Genomic DNA, 12,379 nt, shown 5'->3' with positions numbered 1-12,379 from the left:
GCCGCGGGGCTCGGGGCGCCGCAGAATAAAGCCCAGAGGGCCGGAGCTGGCGCCCCCCGCCCTCGCTGGGGTCCCCACACGGGGCCGGAGCCGCTCTGCGGGTCCCCCCATTGCAGTCCAATACACGGCCCGACACTGCCGGGGTGCGGCTTTCCCGACATCACACTGGGGGTCGGGCTGGGGGTCGGGAGGGGGTCCTGGGGGGAGGAGGGTGGGGGGGTTAGGAAGGGCCCCCTCATTAGGAGGGGGTCCCGGGGGAGGAGGGTGGGGGGAGGGGGATAGGAAGGGCCCCCTCCGGAGGAGGGGGTCCGGGGGAGGGGGGCGGGGTGGAGGGCGGGGCCTTCCCCCCTCCAGCCCCGGCCCCTCCCCGGGACCCCCTCCTCCGGACCGGGGCCCGGGGCGGGGGCGGGAGGGGGGGAGGGGGGGCGGGCGGGGAGGGGGGGGCGGGGGGTGGGGTGGGGGGGCGGGGGGGGTGGGGGGGGCGGGGGGAGGTGGGCGGGGTGGGGGGGGCGGGGGGGCGGGGGGGGTGGGCGGGGTGGGGGGGGGTGGGCGGGGTGGGGGGGGGGCGGGGGAATCGGAAGGGGTCACGTCACTCTGCGCCGTGAACAGACATTAAAAAAAACACACGAGCGGGTCCCCTCTCGCCCCCCCCCCCCCCCGCCCCCCTCCCTCCCTCCCGCCCCCCCCCCGCCCCCCGCCCTCCCTCCCGCCCCCCCCCGCCTCCCCCCCTCCCCCTCCCGCCCCCCCCCCGGGCCCCGGTCCGGAGGAGGGGGTCCCGGGGAGGGGCCGGGGCTGGAGGGGGGAAGGCCCCCCCCTCCACCCCGCCCCCCTCCCCCGGACCCCCTCCTCCGGAGGGGGCCCACCCTGGCCCCCCCCACCCCCGGACCCCCTCCTCCGGAGGGGGCCCTTCCTATCCCCCCCCACCCTCCCGGGACCCCCTCCTAATGAGGGGGCCCTTCCTAACCCCCCCACCCTCCTCCCCCCAGGACCCCCTCCCGACCCCCAGCCCGACCCCCAGTGTGATGTCGGGAAAGCCGCACCCCGGCAGTGTCGGGCCGTGTATTAGACTGCAATGGGGGGACCCGCAGAGCGGCTCCGGCCCCGTGTGGGGACCCCAGCGAGGGCGGGGGGCGCCGGCTCCGGCCCTCTGGGCTTTATTCTGCGGCGCCCCGAGCCCCGCGGCTGCGAGGAAAGAAGGAAAAGGGGAATGGGGAACGAGAACAGGGGAGCAGAGGGGGCGCTCAAGGGGAGGGTGACAGGGACAGGGGGCAGGTGGGGGCAGGTCGGGGTGTGCAGGGGGCTGGGGGAAGGCAGGGTGAAGGAAAAGAAAGATTGAAGGCAGCTTTGGGGAAGGAGGCGGAAAGTGTGGAGGGGGAAAGGTATCACGGAAAGGCGGCAGGAGGAACCGGGAGCGCGTGGGGGGGAGCAGGGAGAGGGGGCACGGGGGAGCCCGGCTGGGGAGGGAAGGAACAGGGTAGTGTAGGGGTGAGTAAGGGAATAGAGAGTGAGGACAAGGAAAGGGGTGTAGGGGGGCCCGCCCGGGAGGGAGGGAGGGGAGGGCTAGGGGGGAGAGGGAGGGGGGGGGGTTTGGGGGGGGGGAGGGTGTAGGGGGTGGGGGAGGGGAGGAAAGGAGGGTAGATAGAAGAGGTATAGAGAAAAAGAAATACAAAAGAAAAGAAATGCACAACAAAAGCAAAAGCAAAAGAGATATAGAGCCCGACCGGCCGCAACCTCCCGCTCCGAGCGCCCAGCACCAAATGGCTCCGCCGGGCTCGCCCCGCGGTTTAAATACCCGCGGCCCCGCCCCGCGCAGGCGCGCTGGGGCCCCGCGCACCTGTGCGCGCACCTGTGCTGGCCCCGCCCCCGGCCCCGCCCCCCGCCCGTAAATGGCGGCGGCTCCGCGCCCGCCCCGTGTTCTGTGTGGATGCTCGGACGGACTGCGGCGGGACCGGCGCTCGGAGCTCCGTGCGGGGATCGGATCGGGGCAGCTCCCGGCCTGCGCGGCGTCCGAGGCGCTCAGCTGAGATCGGGATCGGGATTTGGGTCCTGGGCCCGCCGGTGTCTGCTGGGGGAGCCGGGCAGAGCCGCTCCTTCCTCGGCGGGCAGGGAGGGGGTGCCGGGGCGGGCGGATCGAGGCGGGATCGCGGCTGGGATCCGGACCGGCAGCGCCGCGGCCGGGAGGAGCCGCTCCGGGACGGGCGCCGCCGCTCCAGCTGCGGCCGGCGCGGGGCTCGGGTCCCGCCGGGGCTCGGGTCCCGTTCTCGCTGTGACCGCGGGGAGCTGGGGCTGCGTCGGGGCCGGGACCCCATCGGCACCGCCGCTCCCGCAGCGCCGCCTCCGGCCCCGCGGGCGGACACGGAGCCGCCCCGCAGCCCCCGCGGGATGCCGAGCCCCCCCGCCCCGGTAGCCCCGTGGCCACCGCGCTCCCCTGCGAGCAGCAGCGCCCGCCTCCCCCGCCCCGTGTCCGCATCCCCGGGGGAGCCCCGCCGGACGAGCGGGGCTGCGGCGCCGCGGCCGGGAGCGGCCGCTCCGCCGGGGCCGCTGCTCCCGCTTCGGCTGTGCCCGGTGCGGGGCTGGAGGAGCCGGAGCTCCGAAGGGCAGAGAGCACCTCCTGTCCTTGGCTCTGCGGGGCGGGAGCTGCCGTGCCCTGCCCGTGGCTCGCAGCGTGCCGAGCGCACGTCCCGGCACGGGCACCGGCGCACGGGACAGCGCTGGCGCGGACACGGCTGAAGGGCTGCCCGCGGCTCCTCGGCCAGGGGCTGCTCCCCACAGGCACGCAGGGATGCTTCAGCCCGGACAGCCGACAGCGACAGCCCACAGGGACCCCAGGGAACGGCTGGCATTACCTGGGAATGGAGGCACGGCCGTTTGCAGAGGGGCTCTGACAGCAATCCCTGTTTCTGACCTCCCACACAGCTGCCAGGTATGTTCCAGCCACCCCAAATCTCCTCCCTCTTTTCCAGCCGGAGCCTATCATTCACCAGCAGCATTTGAGCCAAGGCAATCTTCCTTCACAGGTACTAAATGCCAAGCAAGAGCCTTGGAGATGCCTTGAAATCAGAGGTTGGAGTGCAATTATGTTTGGAGATTTCCAGGGAGCCAGCTGGAGGTGCAGAAGGGATGGAAAACTCTCACAGGTGGGTCCCACTGGAGATGTGCTGCAGGCAGGGATGTGCATCCCTTTCCTGAGGGAAAAGGACATGCAGAGGCCACTGCTGAGGCTCTGAAAGGAGCTGAGCTTCTGCAGGAGAGATGTTCTGCCTCAGCACAGGCCGGGAGCTCATCCAGCCACTGCCTTGTCCTGCTTTAAAACATCAACTGGAGCCTGAGCTCCGGGGAGTGAAATCAGTTGAATTCCAGGGAACTCTGTCAAGTGACCCCAGACACATCCCTGGGGCTGGGGGATGAGGGTTTTAAATAGCAAGTTCTGTGGAATAGAGACCTGTCCTTGTCCTGATCCCACTGAGCTTCCCTGGAACCTCTGCTGGTTCCTGACACAGCTGGTGCTAAAGTGGCAGCTCTGCATGGGAATTTCCAATCTCCACGAGGCACTGTCAGGTTATTCCAGCAGGAATTCAGCAGGGAACCTGGGGCTGTGGGTATAATTCATCTGAACTAGCAAAGCTGATACTGAACCCCAAATCCAGGCACCATACAAAGAACAATCTTTGTGCTAAAGCCCCTGGGCTGGGAAATTTCAGCAGCCAAATGTATGGAATGATCTAAATCCCAGCAGGCAGCATCCCCCAGCGGGACAATCCAAGTGCCAGGGTGGGAGCTCTTGTCCTTCCCCTGCTGCTGGTGGGACAAATTCCCTTGGCACAGCTGGTGGGGCAGGAGCTGAGAGCAGGAGGGGCAGGAACAGGGATGGGAGATGAGGCTGCTGGAATGTCACCTGGAGCACCTGAACACGTTCTGTCCCTGCAGGAGCCAAAGCAGATCCCTCCTGGCCGGGCTGGAGGGCAGCTGCTGGATCTGCTCTGGGGGAAAACTCCCTGCCCCTGCCAGGAGCACTGGCTCTGCTCTTCCTCCAGCTTCTGAGCAGTGTCAGGGCCACCGTGAGGGAGTTCAAACCCGAAAAATCCCCACAGCCCACGGAGTGAATGATCCCAGGAGAGAAACGCAGCATTGAAATAAAAATCTTACAGCTCTGTCAAAAAGGCTGTGACAACACTGCAACGGGATTCCCAGGAACCTTCTGGTTTGCTCTCGGAATGCTCTTGGTTCTCTTTTATGTATTTTTAGTCCCTCAGTGGGCAGCTTGTAGGATTTATTCTGGGACTTAGAGGTTGAGCAGGGTTGGCTCAGGATTGACCTTCACCTCTGGTGCCTCTTTGCGCAAACACAACGTGGCCGGGCTGGGTGAACTCGTGACCTCAGCTTTCCCCTCCAAAATGTCCCTCACTAATTTCCCTGGGGTGAGCTGGGATTTTGGCCCAGACTGTCACTCCTCACCTCCCCGTGCCCGCGCGGTGTCCGTTGTGTTCCCCACGGTGCCCTGGGGACACCGGCGGGTCCCTTTGCCTTTCTCCTGCCCCTTTCCAGCCCGAGGCTCCTCTGCCCGTGTCCCACACAGCACAGGGGCACCGAAGGGGAAAGGCTCCAGAAAACATTTCTGCAATTCCTCAGCAATTATTTATTTATTTATTTATTTATTTATTTACTTATTTAATCACATTCTTCTCCTCTTCCCCAGGGAGAAGAACATGAACTCACAGCCACTGAGGCCTGACGGGTTCCTGCAGCGAGAGCTCGGTGCGTGTCCGCAGAGGTGAGTGCAGCACCTGAAAGGAAAAAGCACAGGGGAAAATGGGATTTATTTTGCTTCAAAGTTATTGCAAGTTCTTAAAGCCCGACCAACTTTTGCTCTTGCTTTTGGTCGGGTGGAGCAGGAGCAGTGGGCAGAGGTGGTGCCATTGATGCGGACGTGCCCGATGCTTTCTGGGGCAGAAAAAGGAGATTAAGCTCACCTTACATCAAGCAGGTATTTAAAAAGATTTATAACTCTTTAAACATAGCACTCTTTAATTACCATAATGTTTCTTCCATGATTTTAACTAATTCTCAGTGTATTTTATAAAACTTAAAATAACATCTCCTCCCCATAAAACAGACTCATCAAGCATTAGATAAAAAGTCCTTGTGCCAGTCTCAGGCTTCCACATCTAACAGGAGACCCTCCCCGTAAGCAAACAAAAAAATCAAAATAACGTACCAAAACTAGTCCTTGCTAACATTAAAAATACAGCTCGACCGTATCCAAAAAAACCCCAATTTTATTTCTTCCAAATGCCAAATACTCTTCAAATTCTAAATCAAAAACTCTTAAAAAACAAAAACCATCAAAACATACTTCAAATATAGAAAAGCCTAACCGTATGAATAAGTATTTGTCAAAGCCCACAAAAAAGAAATCTAATTAATAACCTACATTTAAAAAAAACCCCACTATACAAATTAGTACCATTTGAAATGTAACATAAATAAAAATCTTTTACTAAGAAACATATCTCCCAATAAATAAAACCACCCTGTAAAGATATAAGTAATAATCATATCTCAACAATCTAAAATTTCTCTAAAACCAAAAGACTTAAAAAACCTTCAATATTTATAAATAACAACCTTCAATATGTCAAGTATTAATAAAATCAAACAAAATTAAATTTCACTACATTAAAGTCTAAATATTTTAAAATTTCATTTTATTACTTTAATATTCTATTAAAATTATGTTTATTATTCCTTACTATTAAAATTCATTCAGTCTAAATTTAAATGTTATTAAATATAACTTCTAAATTTTATTAAAAAACATTTATCTAAACTATACAGTATATGGTAAATTTTCTTAAAAAAAATAAAACAACTCCAATTAAAACAAAATAAAACACTAACAAACACCTATTCAGAAGTGAAACAAATACAGTGTTTTATTTCATCAATTTCATAAAAAATTCTGTTCTTCATTACAATCTCTTTTTATCTTTTATAAATAATGCAAAAGATTACTATTAATATCACACTATTTTGAAATTTTACTCTATTTCCTTAATATATAAATATTTTTTAAAAGTTATCCTAACTTCAAACACTTACTACTAATACACTAATTATGTAATACAAATATATTATTTTTTATAATAAACATTATTTATAGAATATTATAATTTTACAACCAACTTTCTATAGTCTCTTTATATAATTATCTAAAAGACACATAAAATTTCTAAATCCTACTTTTTTGATTCTCTATTTATACACCTTAAACCAAGTTAACTCTCTAACTAATCTCTATACTAACTCTATAATTTAACCTTGTGTTATCTCACAATTTTAAATATTTTTCAAAATTAAAAAAAAAGAAAAATGAAATTCCATTAAAAACCTCCTCCAAACTGTTAATTTTATCACTTTCCTCAGTTATTATTACAAAATCACTTCAATATAAAACTCAACTACAACATTAATTTCTTTTTCTAAGTTTCACACTAAGTAATCGCTCTCTCATACATTTCCTCCACCTTCACACTCTCAATATCCAAATCCAAACTCACAATCCTGTCCATAACCACTTTCAAATCTTTAAAAAAAAGTTTACTATATTCAAAGCATCTCTATTCTAGAAAAACTTCTAAAATGTAATTAAGCTTTAATCCTAACATTTTTATTCTTAACTACTAGTTTTTAAAACATTATATAAAAATATAATATAAAAAGTAACATCCACCAATTAAAATTTAAACTGTAACCAAATCCTAACTCTACATAAATAAAATAATTAACAACAAACCCAAAAACTTTCTACACCAAAGATAAAATTAAAATTTTTTTAACTTAACAATTTATCTTTATCAATATAACCAATAAACTTATTTAAAAAATAAACTTAAGAAATCATTATCCACTCATATTTATACAACTTTCCACTAATTTAAAATTTATCAACTGTTATAAACTCTTAAATAATGTACAATCTTTTAATACTTACTAATTATATAATTCCACCTATGTTACTAATTATAGATATTATCTAAGTAATTCCTAATTATCAATTTCTTCTTTACTACATACATTATTTTACTCTTATATTTCTTCATACTTAAAACTAAAAAGTTATAATCATGACAACTTATGCCATTATCTTGCAAATCTCTATACAATTTTATAAAACAAAACTTAACAATACTTATTTCTCATATCAAAACATAAAGTTTACTTATATCTCAGCAAGTACAAAAACCCAAGTAAATTTCAATAAGGAACATAAAACCAGATGACACAAAAAACACACTCACCACTCCATAAATAAAAAAACCAAAGTAAACACAAACATAAATGACACAATGTAAATACAAATGTAAGTTACACAAATGTAAATGACACAAGAATTGCAAGTTACACCTAACATCTTGTACTACACCCACAAAAACTATAAATGTTAGCTTTCTTTATAAATATAAAAATCAATAATATTGTAAAAATCTAATTATTTAATAACTTACAAATTATAAAATTCTCAGATATTATACTTCTACTCTGTTTACTTTTAATTATCACTTTACCACTTAACCAACCTAAAACAAACATTTAAGTAACTTTAACTAATGTTTCAAGTTTAGATACTTTGTATTTATCTATCACCACTCAAAAAAATCCATTCTTTACTTACTTAATATACCAATAAAAAACATTACAAATAATCCATATAATTTAAAAACTCTTACATTATTAACTCTTAATATGAAAATAATTACCAGTTTGAAACAAAAAAATCATTTATCCATCAATAGTAATCAAAATATAAAAGTAATTTTAAGCCTTGAAACTTAAAAATGGTAGCATCACTTTTTATACCACCTATTATTTAACAACCCTAAAACAATTAAATAAATTAAAATATTTTCTAAGTAAACAAGCTAATTCTACATCCCTTACACTAAATAACTTTTTAATAGCTATCAAAAATATTAAACACGCAGTATTACAAAAAACCCGACAATAAATTTTCTTTTATTAACACACAAACATAAACATTTAAATAAAATGTATAAATTTGTCTAATCACTCAAAATTTATTTATAAAAATGTACAACTTTAAGAAACATCAAAAATAAGAATAACTAATAAAACGTAACAATTTATTTAATAAGTAAAATTTAACACCAAAGTGAAGAAATCTTATAACAAAATCATACATTTTAATCATTATAATGATAATACTACTAACGATAACAGCTTATTTACATTAATATATGCAACAAATGCTTAACAAACCCATCAATAATTGTTTTTAATACAGAGAGAGGGGGGACGTGGGGATGGGAAGAGCAGAAGGCGCCAGGGGCACGGCCAGCTCGATCCGCAGCTCGGCGGCGCTGGGACACGCACACGGGAACGGAGCCTCTCCACCCCCCTGCAAAGTGCCAGCCCCAGTGCACCAGGGCCAGCAGGAGCCTGGAGGCTCGGAACCCTGCCCGGGGCTGCTGCACTCGGAGCGAGATCCAGCTGCAAATGGAATTCCAGAAACGGCCTCCCAGATGTTCCATAATCACACCTTGGAAACGGCTCCACAGGGCAACGGCTCCCGTGCCAGAGCGGCACCTGCACGAGTCCTTGTGCCAGCCCTGGCGCCCTGAAAAACACAAGAAACCAACATCACACAGGCCTTGTTTGCAGAATTCCTGATCCAAGCCCTCACCTGTCCTGCCCAGCACCGAGGGAAATCTGACACGGTATTCATAGGTAACCTTTGCTGAGAGCGGCCATCACCCCGGTCCTCCAGCCTGGGCAAGGTTTTGCAGCGAATGGACCCAACTTCTAACCCTGGACCTAAATTTCTGTCAGCTTTTGTTAGAAAGATACTGGAGAGTAAATCCTACAACAGATTTAAAATGTTGTGCAAGGAATAACCGGCCCAGACAAAACCAAACCACCCCCATCTCTGCTCCACCCCATTTCTCCCAATTTTGGGAGAAATACTCATAGAGTTTGTAAAGACTCCCCTTCCCTGCTGCACCATCCTTCACTGCACGTCCCTGGAGAGGATTTACTCCATTTTTTGTGCCCAGCAGCAGCTCTGCAGCCCAAATCCCACTCCTCACAGACACAGCCTGAGCAGAGCTCAGGCAGCGTTCCCAGCAGCGGATGCAGTTCCGAGTTCCCTGCATTGCTCACGGGGCACTCGCAGCAATCTCACCTCAGCCCAGACTCTGTGCTCAGAGGGAAGCGCAGCCCGATGGACACAGTTCTGGCCCCACATTCCCCTTGTTCCTGCTGGCCTGGAAAGCCACAGATAAACCCAGTCCCTCTGCCCCCTGAACCCCAGGAGAGCTGGAGCTGAACCCAGATCCCGGCGCCCTGCACAGCTGCACTGACACGAACACAGGCTGAGCACTGCCAGCACCGTTCCTCATTTTCCTCCCTCTGCTCCCAAATCCTGCCAGCCCTCCCCTGCAGCTCCTGCCCCAGCCCCAGCAGAGGCTGCCACCCAGCCCTGCAGCAGCTGGCAGAGCTGGGAATGCACCGAGAGCTCGGCTCCCCGGGCTCCGAGCCCCAGACCAGTCCTTGGGTGCACAACAATGCCCAGCCTGCCCCCCTGGGCACAGCCAAACACCACACCTCCAGCATCCCCAGGGAACTCTGGCATTTGCCCCTTCCCTGCTGCCCTTTCCCAGCACACAGGGGTAGGGCCGGGCTGTCAGAAATGGCATTCCCGAGGCAGTTAATCCCAGCAGAGAGGAAAAGGGGAACCCTGCGTTCCTCTGACTTACCCCACAATGTGGGCAGGACCAGGAGCCCTCCAGTGCACACCCCTGGTGCTGAAGCCTCTTGGCTTTGGCTGCTTAAACGCTGAAGCTTCTGGCAAAGACGGGAGGAGCTTAATGATTTTTCCTAGCCTGAGAGGAGGAAAAGAGCATAAATCCACTGTCAAATGATCCCACTTTCACACTTCTGCTGTGATTGCTCACAATGGGATTTTATCCATGAGAAGGGACACCAATTCAAATACAAAAGTGCCCTTTTCCAGCATTTTTATTCCTAACTATTTCATACATTAAAAGGAAGCTAATTTTTCTTATTGCCTAATTCTTAGCCTAATTTTAACAGAACCATTTTTATCTCAGGCCCCACTTGTCAGTCATTCAATCCTTTACCACTGGACTTTATACAAAGGAAAGGATACCTGGGTGCTGTGTCACCAGAAATCCCAAAGAGAAACGTGTCCAAAACCTCACAGAGAAAGGTTTCAAGGCACTCCAGTGCACAGACAGCTGCTCATGCCTTGTCAGGCCACACCAGTTCTGTCACATCCACCTGAGCTGCGCAGGCGAGGCAAAGGCTGCCCTTCCTCCCAGGGAACACTGTCTGAGACCACAAAGAACCATCCTGGGTGAAAAGAATGAAATGAAAATGTTTTCTGGCAGAAAATGAGTGTCTGTAATCAGAACTTCTGGACAGATTTAGTAACACCACTTTCATATGATAAATACAGGCCATGCCCATCCTTCCAGGCCAGGTGAAACCAGGAAGGAGAACTACAGGAAAAGCAGGAAGACGTAGTCCCTTATTTGGATTTATTTCCTAAAGATTCTTCTGCATTGCACACTCTTTGTGTTCTTGAAGAGAATTGATTGCTGCTAGAAAAGTCTCAGGCCCCTATTTTATCAGGCACAGCCAGGACAAGCTGGGCTGCAGCTGGAGAGGCAGGGAGATGCAGGAGCTTGGCACAGCGAGGAGAAGAGCAGGGGAAGCAGGGGAGGTGTGGGGGAGAGCTGGAGAAGTGAAGGAATGGGCATGGTCCTGTTTAGATTTGTCAGTGCTGGGAGCTTGGAAAAGGCTTGGTGCTGGATGCACCACAGACACAATGGCCCTGGTTTGGTGGTTTTCCTCTGCTCCTAAGCTTTGGCTTCACCCCCTCTCCAGAGCAGCAGGGAATTCCTCCAGGGTGAGGGGAGTCTGGTCCCACTGCAGGATGTGTCCAGTAAAGGAGGGAAGTTGTTTAGAGCAACTGACCAATGTTTTTGTTACACACAAAAATTACCCCTCATGAATCTTATTACAATGCATCTCTCATAGTTCTATTTCTCTAAAGTATCTAGTCTCATTTACAAACTCATCCTTTAAAACTTGTTTCCAGTTCCATTTCTCTCTCAACAATGTCTGTCCTATTCCATGGCATTTCTAAGTCAGCGTTTCTTATCTCAAATTTTCCATTCAGATACATACTATGTAAACCTCCTGTCAAACTCTGACAATTTTCTGCAAGTCCATTTCCCACAGCAGAACTGCTCCCTGCCCAGCACAGGAGCTGCGAGTGCTGTTGCAGGGCACAATGCCTGAAGGAACACCGGAGCTGTGACATTAAAACCAGCAAAAGCAATTACTAAGTAAAAGAGATCCTCACCTGCTCCAAGAACTGAACCTCTGTGGCTCATCCTCACGGGGTGAACCTGCTCCAGGGAGGACTCTCCACGCAGCCCCCGAGACCTGGGGTCAGACGCTGCCCTACCAGCAGAAGAACAAGGGGTTAGTGAAGCTTTTTGGACACATTCTGGCCTCAGAGTGGTCTGACAAAACATCCGTCAACGTGGATCTTTAATAAAGGCAGCTGGTACCTATGCTTGCAACAGACTTTCGTGTGTTATTTCCTCGGTCTCTGTTCTAATACATTTTGATATTAAAAGTGTTTAAACAAGATTTAACCTGAGCTCTGCACCCTGCCGTGCTCCAAGCCCTGAGGAAGAGCTGGACATCCTCACACTCGCCCAAGCTGAGGCAGCTCTCACGTAGGGACAGAGCTGCTGCAGCATTTAACAACACTTAGAAATCACCCCTGCCTTGAGGGCGTCCAGAGCTGGGAGAAAGCCCTTCCCACCACCCTCTTGGATTTCCCTCCCTGCCCCTGGCTTTGCTTCCAGCTTGGGAAGGTTTGTCCTGGGGCCATTTCAGCAGCACGAAGGGCTTTTCCAACCTCAGGGGTTCCACGGGAGCCCAGTGACTGACCCAGCTGCGCACCCAGGCACACGGATCGATTATCCTGCCGTGAGCCAGAGCACTCCAGGGCATCCTTGGAACAGCTGCGGAGAGCGGGAAAAAGACACAGCTGCAGCACCGATCCCGCTCCCTGCTTTCCCAGAGGGGCAGGAACACCATTTCCTCCCGAGCCTGAGAGCTCCCAGGGAAATCCCTGTTAGGGTGGCACTGAAGGTGCCACATTTCTGGCACCCTTGCCCTAGAACCACGGCCCAGCAGGTTTCTGTGGGAGCGGGGATTATTGCTGCAGTTCAGAAGCTGCACATCCCTAAAGCATTTCCTTAGGGACACGAAGCTCCCCGCGCGCATGTTGTAGTCCAGTTTGTAATTTCAGCGTCTTTCA

General features: G+C 50.3%; 1 long non-coding RNA gene across 1 annotated transcript; it reads left to right on the top strand.

The window, feature by feature from the left end:
* The first annotated feature begins 2,589 nt into the window (after positions 1 to 2,589).
* LOC144246026 (uncharacterized) lies at positions 2,590 to 11,630 on the top strand. Its single transcript, XR_013339630.2, has 5 exons — positions 2,590 to 2,923; positions 3,018 to 3,137; positions 4,697 to 4,771; positions 4,893 to 4,984; positions 8,303 to 11,630. It is a non-coding gene; the product is annotated as an uncharacterized LOC144246026 (long non-coding RNA).
* The last annotated feature ends 749 nt before the right edge of the window (positions 11,631 to 12,379 follow it).

This window comes from Lonchura striata, chromosome 3 (assembly GCF_050655825.1).
Source record: "Lonchura striata isolate lonStrDom1 chromosome 3, ASM5065582v1, whole genome shotgun sequence".
In the NCBI taxonomy this organism is placed as follows: domain Eukaryota; kingdom Metazoa; phylum Chordata; class Aves; order Passeriformes; family Estrildidae; genus Lonchura; species Lonchura striata.
This window is presented reverse-complemented; position numbering and strand designations above follow the sequence as displayed.